The sequence below is a fragment of the Carica papaya genome, chromosome 9 (assembly GCF_054855325.1).
Source record: "Carica papaya isolate Zhongbai chromosome 9, ASM5485532v1, whole genome shotgun sequence".
Taxonomy (NCBI): Eukaryota; Viridiplantae; Streptophyta; class Magnoliopsida; order Brassicales; family Caricaceae; genus Carica; species Carica papaya.
Genome location: NC_142317.1, coordinates 18,277,557 through 18,287,757, shown reverse-complemented (window position 1 = coordinate 18,287,757; position 10,201 = coordinate 18,277,557). Strand labels below are relative to the sequence as shown.

Below are 10,201 nucleotides of genomic sequence, written 5' to 3'. Positions count from 1 at the left end.
TTAACCTATATAACAAAAAAACATAAAAGTGCAATCTAAATTAAATATGTCTAAAAGTATATAAGTGCACTTACATTAAGCAGTATTAAATCTATGTTGTTCACTTGATTCTATTTTTAATTTTTGTGTAATTACTAGTAATCCTTTACATATTGAATTACTTATATATTCATTTTGAACCACTTATATTTTTAGCTTGAATTCATTGAATGAAATTTTATTTCTTAATCCTTCATATATAGGAAGATCAATTAGAATTTAGTTCTCAGAAAACATAAATAAGAGAGTTTAAATATTAAAATTGTCATATATTGTTAATTTATAAAATATGGGATAAATGTAGCAATTAAATTTCTTAAGAAAATGATGAAGCTTGTTTAGAAATTAAAGCAAATATGACAATTAGATACATATACAAATATTTTTAACTTCTAATACTATACCATACTATACTATACTATATCTAGTTTTATAATATAGTTTCTCAATGAGTAATGTAATTTGACCCACAACCTAAAATTTCTATGTAATTTCTTCATGTATAAATTAAAAATATATATATATGAGGTTAATTTCTATTGTTGTTAGAAATATATATATATACATATTTTTTTGATATTTTTTGTGGTATAGTTTGAGAGAAGGATTGTGGCTAATGCTAAAACCAGATGAAGCAAAAGTTGTTGAATGGTATATGTTTAGTTTTCTTTATGAGCTGATGCTAAGAATTGAAAATTTAAAAGTCTGTAGTAATGTAAAAATATATAATGAATAAAAATATGAGTTTGCAAGAAATATCTTATCATCACTCTCTAATCACTCTTTAAGACAATGCTTTACATACCAGTTGAATTTTTTCAACTGATCTTGAATCAACCGAGGAAATGTGTTAAAAATTTATATTGCCAAGCATTAATTTAGATGGCATGGTGATGATTTACGAGATAGAAAAATACCATAACCAATCCAAAGTGATTTACAAGATACATAAAATATCATAATCGAACAACAGAGTTAAAATAATGTAAGAGTATTCTTGATTTACAGTGAACTCTTTAAAGGAATGCCTTTCACTCCTATAGTATTATGTATATGATACAAAGTTTGTAAACAGGAAACAATTTGTTTAATCTCTAATCCAAGAAGATGTTTCGAGCTAATGCTAATCCCAAATCAACATATCATCTTTATATTAAGATCCTATGATACCCGAATCAATGCTCAAAAGCTTTAACCCCCAGATAACATGAAAAATAAACCATTATTATCATCACCTTTATACATTTAAGTTGTTTAAATAGGTAAGTTGAGCCACAAATTGAAGTTACCTATCCTTGTGTGAAAGCAGCTTCAGAATCTTATATTACGTAAGTCTTTTAGGAGTTCTTCAAACCATGCTTTCTCTTGGGCTTAACACTTATCATGCAATAGAAGGCTTTGATAACCTCAAAATCCTCTTCAGTTATCAGAATTTTGGCAGCACTTGGGTCTGCAACTAGAAGCTTAGCCAAAAGGTATCCAACAATTACCCATGTCTGGAATAACCGTGTTTGCTTCCCAATGAACCTTTCTCTTTTTGTGTCATAGTATTAAGGCCACTTGTCTATTGATTTGCGTCTTTCAACAACTTCAATAGCTCTTGCAGCGATTTTTAGTCTTTTCATCTTTATGACTGTAATAGTAAGCTACAAAAGTCCATTTTTAAAATCTTAAACTGCACTGCCAACATTCCTTCATTATTTCTTTATTTTATAAAATATCAACAATGTGCCATATCCTATTAGATTCAGGCATGACAACTCAGGAAACTTATACCTAAATATAACTTCTACAAAGGATTTTTTTTAGCAATGAACCAAACATTAGTAGCAGAGAGAATATCTAAGCATAACAAACTAACCTACCATAGCAGAGTTGGCTAAGAATCACCATTGTGGTAAGACCAAGGCCTGTATTAGAAGGAATTGTAGTGAGAAATGTTGAAAATAATAGGCACATTTAAATTTAACTCAATTTAATCACGACATCACCACTAACATAAAAAAAAGTTAAGAGCTTAAATTTGTTTTCCATGAAAAAGAAATACTTATTGTAACCTGCAAAGAATTTATTGGTATTATTGTTAGAAGCTTTCATCTACCCCATCTGCCCAACAAAAGAAAACATAATTACTTTATAATATTGTTATTGAAAGAGATGAAAATAGATAAAATACTAATAGTGAAAAATTAAATATTGAAGTTAACTTTTATAAATTAAATAAAGGTTAATAATTACTTTAGTTAAGTTACAGTAATTAAAGAAAAATATATATTTTATTTTATTTTTAATTAATTTAAAATTGAACTGAATTAGTTAAAAAGAAATTGTATTTGTTACGATAACAAAGTATTCCTGAGTAATATTATCCATTTACTAGAACTATTCGAATTAAAAGATTAAGGAATTAAAAAAATAAATAAAAATCAAATTAAATAAGTTGTAAGAAGCAAGAGTACCTTAATTTAAAGGAGTGCATTTGCACTTGCGAGGGGTGGTGGTAGCTTCCAACTGCATCACAATACATACCCCATTCAATGAATAATAATAATAATAAAATAAAGATTTTAAAATCAAAATCTACAATATTTAATAGTTAAAAAAATATTTTTACTTTTTATTAAAATATAAACTTTACATCTTAAGTGAAACTTAAACTCATAAATATTAAATAAAACACAAAAGTTTTACTACTACCATATTGTTATAATTCATTATAATTGTTAATAGCTATAATTTTGAGTTGGCAAAGCAGATTTTCAATATATATTAAAATAAAATTTTGCAAAATATGTAAAATAAAATATTAACACAAGAAGAATGTTTATTTTTTCCTTCATAAGTAAGAAGTAATTTTTTATTACATCCACTGCCACTATGCGCCTTTGTTTTAAAAAAATTTCAAAAATAAAAAAAATCAATAAAGAGATATATTAATAATATCTAAAATAAAAAATAAGTGCCAAATTTATTTACTATATGAATATATAAAGACTACTAATGATTTATGATGTAACACTCAACATTTAATTATTTTTATTTTTATTTAATTATTATTTTTATATAAATATAATTATTATTTATATGATTTTAATTTAATTTAATTTAATTTATTTTATTTTAATTTGATTTAATGAAAATAATAATAATAATAATAATAAAAAGGGTAAAAAAATTGGTTAGGGATTTAATTAAAAATAATTTTGGGGAAAAGGGGTGAAAATTTTGGTTCTGGTGGTATTTTTCAAAGAAAAATAAAAAACCGGAGGTCAAAATGCAATATAGTAAAGTTATACCACGTCAGCTGCACGGTCAGCAGTCCCAACCAACCAGGACGTGCCAAGTGGTAGAGGCGCTGACGCGGGAGGCCATGCGGGGGGAGCCACGTGGGTGATCCACGTGTGCGCGATCGAACGACTTAGATCCATTCCCACGCGCACGGATAACCAAGATCGAAAACGCACACGGACGGCCCAGATTGCATCGCGTACGGACAACCCAGATTGAATCGCGCACAAATGGCCCAGATTGAATCGCGATGGACGGTCCAGATTAAAAGCGATGGACAGCCCAGATCAAAAGCGGATGGGTATAAATAACTCCATCTGCACCCAAACCCTAACCCTAGCCGCTAGAGCTCCTCACCGGAGAAGACAGCCCAGCCATTGAGGAGCCGACGGCCGCCACACGCCGTTGCACCGAAGCAATTTTTGACCACCAAACGAGGTAAAAATTCTACCATTTGCTAGGAATTTTATTTTAAACCCACTCATGGCCAAATCGGAGTGAAAGAACTGGCCAATTGGCCGAAAAATGCTACCGAAGCTCGGCGGCACTGCCGCGGGTTGTTTCAAAAAATGCCTCCGATAAGGTCCTTCCTGATTCCCGTTCGATGTGATTTTTCCATCGTTGTGACCACTGTTTTCTTTTCTACAGGTTGACCGGAGCAAAACACCCAATCGCAGTGTGAGCTAGAGGAGCCACCGCACCGGAGCCCACCGCCGGTGAGTTTTTGTTTTTTACATTTTTTCGGCCCACCGAGGGCCTTAAGTGTGTTTTCTCACAGGAACCGGTGCAAGTTCGGCTGAATTCGACCAAAAATAGCCAAAAATAGCTAAGTCGAGGCGAATCGCCAGCGCGGGCGACAGCGTCGTCGCCGGAGCATAGCGGAGCCACCGTGCCGGAATTCCAAAATTGCCCGAGTAGGCCCTGGGTCTGATTTTTTGGTTATTTGGGACATGTGTAGGTACCATAAGCGCGTTTTAGTTCCCAAAGAAAAATTCAAGGGACCCAGGGATCACCCATAGGCGCGGTAACCATCTAGTTTTCAGCGTCGAATCAAGTAAGGACCCTTCACCCTATTTCCTATTATAGAATTGAAGTTTAAATATATAATAATACGGTCTTTTGTACAAATTAAATGAATGTGCTTGATTAATTACAGATTGCTAATGGAGCCCAAATCGGACATTGTTTTCTATCGATTTCTGTTGATTTATTTTACAGTCTAAAAGTATTGTGGTATCTAGTTTATATATTATATGGTTTAAATGCATGTATTACTGCCTTACTTGACCACTGTTTGATTTTGGGATCTAAGATATGATTATATTATCTGATGCATGTTTACTTGTTTATGTATTTATGTTTGATTTGGAAGCGGAGACTAAGGACAAATAAGAATGGATGTGATCTAATAAAGGGATAAAGTGACAACCTCACTAAATATCCTAGGAGATGGTGGATGCACCGGGTTCATAGGAAACCCTACCGTGAACGTTGTCTCATACCGGACGGGGTATGGAGACTTGGTGATTTGGTGCTCATACCGGACGGGGTATGGGGACGGCCTGCTTCACCATCATACCGGACGGGGTATTGAGGTTTAATGTCTTGGCGCTCATACCGGACGGGGTATGGGGACGGCCTTGGAATTAAGATTTGTTAAGAAAAATGGTTCACGTGTAGCAGGAATACCCTTATGGGTCCCCATGGATACTAGTAGGCTGGTAAAACGAGAAACGGTTATGATTAATTATTGCTAATGAATACGAATTTATGATATGTTCTATGTTACTGATTATACATGAAATTGTGATCTATATGATATTTTTGCTTCTATAGTTTGTTTCCATAAATTCCCCAGTGGTAAGAAAAAGGGTAAATGATCTTATTTTAAATAAATGTATTGGTTTAAATCTACTGCTCCATTGGTTGTTTTGATTTTCTACCAACCTTTGCTTCTGTGACGGCGATATAGTATGATGTCCTTACTGGGCTAGTGTAACTCACCCCTTATTTAAACATTTCAGATGAGGAGGACCCGGTTCTCGAGCCTGATCCACAAGAAGGCTACGAGTAGATGCTAGATACTTTATAATTTCCTCTTTTTTTTTCTATTTTTCGTATTTCTTTCAGAGAATTTATTTCGTGATGTTTGTTAGTACTTTTAAGTTATCGTATAAGGGATGTTAACCTTAACCTTTATTTTGCTTCCGCACTGAAATTATTATATGCATTTCCTTTTGAATTCCGGGGCCGTTACATATGATGTCAATTATGTATGAAAGCTTACCCTTCCTTACTCTTTTCATAAGATGCCTTGATGAATTCCTCACATTTCAATGCCATTCGACAAGCACTAAGGCTACAATTAATATCAGCTAAATATTTTTTTAAATAAAAATTTGTAAATCTATTGATTAAGTTGTACATCAATCATAACGCAATACATATAATCTCCAAGTAAGAATACACACAAAAGTGTAGTTTGACTCGAGATTAATTAGGTGATATACATTAATTGCAGTACAATACAAGTAACTTTTAAATGATGATACACGAAAGTACAATCTAACTCGAACTTATGATCTCTTGTAAAAGAAGAAATGAATCGATTATTCAACTAGTTAAATATTTAATTCAGTATACACATATACCAAACAAATATATATATATCCTGCTAATAGATATTTGGTGAATTAAATTATTAATTATTTATCTATTGGGTGCATATCTATGTACTTTTATCCTTATCTATAAGAGTATGAATTTAAATCAGATTATACATCTCATGACATATCATTTAACGATTAAACTGTATGAATATTTAATAACTACTCAGATCTATATCGAGATATGTATTATATACACATACAAAGCTTTAGTCATGTCTGATAAGGTGATTTCAGATTAAACTACGAAGGTGGAGAGCAGATCAGAGAAATAATTAGGACCACAACCAAGTACTCATTTCATTTCATATGCTATTCCAAAAAAATGATCTACCGTACCCTTTAAAAAAATCGAATGCAAATCAATCAATGATATCGATATATATACATGATCGGTAAACAGATAAGAAAAAAATAGATAAGATGTTAAGCACTAAACCTCTTGTTCCACCGAGTGGATCATGTCGATGAGCTGCGTGTTTTGATCCATCCTATTCGAAACGATTGGAGAAGAGAAAAATGATTTTGTCAAGAAATGGGAGATTGTTTTTTTTTTTCGAATTTATTGTGCTCATCGAAGCGGCAGAGAGTTATAACAAGTTTAGTATTTATAATAAATTGCTAATAATCTAGGCCATTTCTAGTGATTAATATTTAGGTTATCAATATTCTATGCATTAATGAACTTGCATATTTTTGTATTTTGTGTTCCAAATTTGGATTAATCTTGCCAATAGTTTTATGAGAAAAAATATTTTCTTTTTTAAAAAATAGAAGTTTAATTTAATCCATTTATAATATTGCATAAACGACAAAGATGGTTTTTCTCCAAAAAAATTACTTCGACTGAGAAAAGGCATTATATTGGCACCTTTGAGAATAGTTAATTGCTGCTAAAAATTAGACAATAAACGATAAAATTTTACAAGTAAATTTATATTGTCACTAAAAATCAAAATGCCACAAAGTAAATTTGTGGCTAATAGAGGAAGCCACATATCAATTTCATGCACAACCTGTCCATTTCTTTATTTGAAAAAAGATTATTTAACTTTTATATTGACAAAAAAAAAGTGCAAAAGAAACTGGAAATAAAATAGTTTATCTTTATGTTCTAAAACCTAAAGAAAATTCAATCTCCTCTATTACAAGACACTAAAACTTCTCTCTCTCTGTTAGTTGCATCTCATTGCAGTCATCACCATCACCTCTCGTTATTCATTAAAGTATCAGTTTTCCTTATCAGTCATTAAATACTATATTTTAAATAATAAATTTACGTTACTTAATTCACTCATTTGTATGAGATTAAATTATTTATTCAAGTTAAATCATACCTTATTATTTGACTAAACTATAAATTTAGCCATATTTCTTTCTAGTACTGTATAAGTCAGTCAACAATGTAAGTTAGTGCAATAACACCCAATAAAACATATACTTTTTCCTTTTAAAAAATAATGGATAAAATCCATTCTGCTTAAGCGAGTGAACAAAAAACTGAGACTCATGAACAACTATATATCTTTCAAAAGTCTTTGCTACATCTCTAGCTATGTTATATATTATTTGATTACACTTTTACATCCAATTAAGAAGAAGAGAAACAAAATGTGGAATGAAAGTTACTTTTAAATCCAACTAAAAATTAGACAATAAATGACACAATTTTAGCGGGTGATAGAGGTTGTCACTAAAAGTCAAAATGTCACTAAGTAAATAAATATATAGCAAATAAAGGAAGCCACTTGTCCATTTCATGCACAATCTATCCATTTCTTTGGAAAAGAATTATTTAACTTTTATATCACAAAATAAACACATAAGAAGCTGGAAATAAAATAGTTCATCTTTTTATACTCAAACCTAAAGAAAATTTGATCTCTTCTATTATAAGACATCAAAGCTTCTATCTTTGTATTAGTTGCATCTCATTACAGTTGCCATCGATCACCTCTCATTATTTATTAAAGCATCAGTTCTCCTGATCAATTGTCAAAACATTGTATTTTTAACAGTAAATGTACGTCATTTGATTCATTCCTTGTTTGAGATTAAATATTTCATTCAAGTTAAGTTCTATTTTGTTATTTCATTGACCTACAAAATTAGTTGTATTTCTTTCTAGTACGACATTAGTTTATACAATGTAAGTCAATACAATAACATCCATTACAACATTTACTTTTTTTTAAGAAAATGTCATCATCCATAAATAGTAAAAACCATTTTGCTCAAGCAAGTAAACAAAAAACTTAGGCTCATGAAGAAATATATATCTTTCAATAGTCCTTACTACATTTCTAGCTGAGTTATGTACTATTCGATTAAACTTTTAAATCTAACTAAGAAGAAAAGAAACAAAATATGGAATGAAAGCTTAAATATCCTTAAGAAACAACCCAAACTTTAAAAAAATATTCATCAAGTATAGAATTTGTATCAGGTACCTTTAACAAGGGTACTATTACAGGTAGAAATTAGACAATAGACGATATAATTTTAATGGTTGATTCAGACTGTCACAAAAGTTGAAATGTTGCTAGGTAATATATGAGAAATAGAGGAACTCATGTGTCCATTTCGTGGCCACCCTATCTATTTCTTTACTTGAAAAAAATAGTTGTTTAACTATTGCATCAACAAAAAAGAGTATAAAAAAAAATTAAAAATAAAATGGTTCATCTTTGTCTTAAAACCTAGAGCAAATGTGATCTACTTTGTTGCAAGATACGAAAGCTTTTATTTGTGTTGGTTGCATTTCATTATAGTCACCATCAATCGCCTCTCCTTATTCCCTGAAGTGTCAATTCTCAAAATTGGTCATCAAATACTATAGTTTAAACAATAAATATACATCATTCAATTCAATTATCTATTATAATATTAAATAATTCATTCAAATTAGGTTCTATTTTATTATTTAATTGAACTATAAATTTAGTAGTATCTATTTTTAATACTAAATCAACTTATACAATGGAAGTCAATACAAAGCATCCAATATAACATTATTTATTAACAATAAAAACCATCATACTCAAGTAAGTGAAGCAAAAACTGAGGAGGTTCATGAACAATTATCCATCCTTTAGAAGTCTGTACTCATCTCTAGCTAAGTTATGGATTATTCTTATAATACTTTTGAATCTAACTAAGAAAGAAAACAAAATGCAAAATGAAAGCTTAAACATCCTCAACTATAAACCTAAACTCAGAGAAATATTCATGAAGTGTAAAATTTATACTCAATACAAAATTTACCATATAACTAAGTAAAACAAAATCTATACTAGATTAAATTTTAGGACAAAACTTTTGTATCTTAGTGCAACCTAACTTAAGAAAAAAAAAATGAAAGATTAAAACCTTAAGATTTAGATGGAACACCGCAGTTTTAGAGCTTTATTAAGACCTAATACATGCTTGAAACCTCATAGTTATCTTAAGATAGTTCTAGAACGCAAGAACAATTTTAAAACCCTGTATAACTTTTTGGCAAAACTATCTTGTAACCTCATAGGTATCTCAAAATAGCTCTAGAAGCCAAAAGTTTCCTTATCCTCAGCTACCCTTGAACCTTAACATTGTCTATCCCAAATTTGGTAAGCAGTAATGAAGCACTACACAAAGACCCATGAGTTTACCTACTTGATATTATAAGGACCTTGATGTAATACATTTCGGTTTTATCCAAGTAATACCTTAAAAAGAGTATCAGTTCCTCTTATACCACATATTAGAGAAATTAATATTACTTTTAGATAGTTAAGTAAAGACATTAATTGAGAACAATTGAAAATACTATATCATTTGTTAGACAAAAATGATCCAATAAATCCTTAATTATATATTTTTTATAAATATTGAACATTTCAACAAGAATTTCATTTAGATTTCTTGCCCTAGTACAAAGTACTTAAATCTCACTTCTGTTTAGTTATTAAAATTTGATATACATAAAAAAATACATATGTCATCTAAATTAAAGAATAAATTTCTTGCTTCCTAGTAATACTCTATTGAAGTCTCTATAGTACTATCAAATGCAACAAACTCCTTACAAGATACAAGAGGAGGAACAAATGGTCATTTTATACATCTCAAAAGTGCCCAATTAAGCCCATAAAAAATTGGTGTTGTTTGATTGCCGTTACACCCATTGTGGACCCCATTTTCTTGGTAGGGTCCCTTATTAATAGTCGTGT

At 30.4% G+C, this 10,201-nt stretch overlaps 1 pseudogene; it reads right to left on the bottom strand.

The window, feature by feature from the left end:
- Window positions 1-1,376: 1,376 nt before the first annotated feature.
- LOC110825470 (alkaline/neutral invertase E, chloroplastic-like) overlaps window positions 1,377-10,201 on the bottom strand; it is a 61,120-nt pseudogene continuing 52,295 nt past the window's right edge.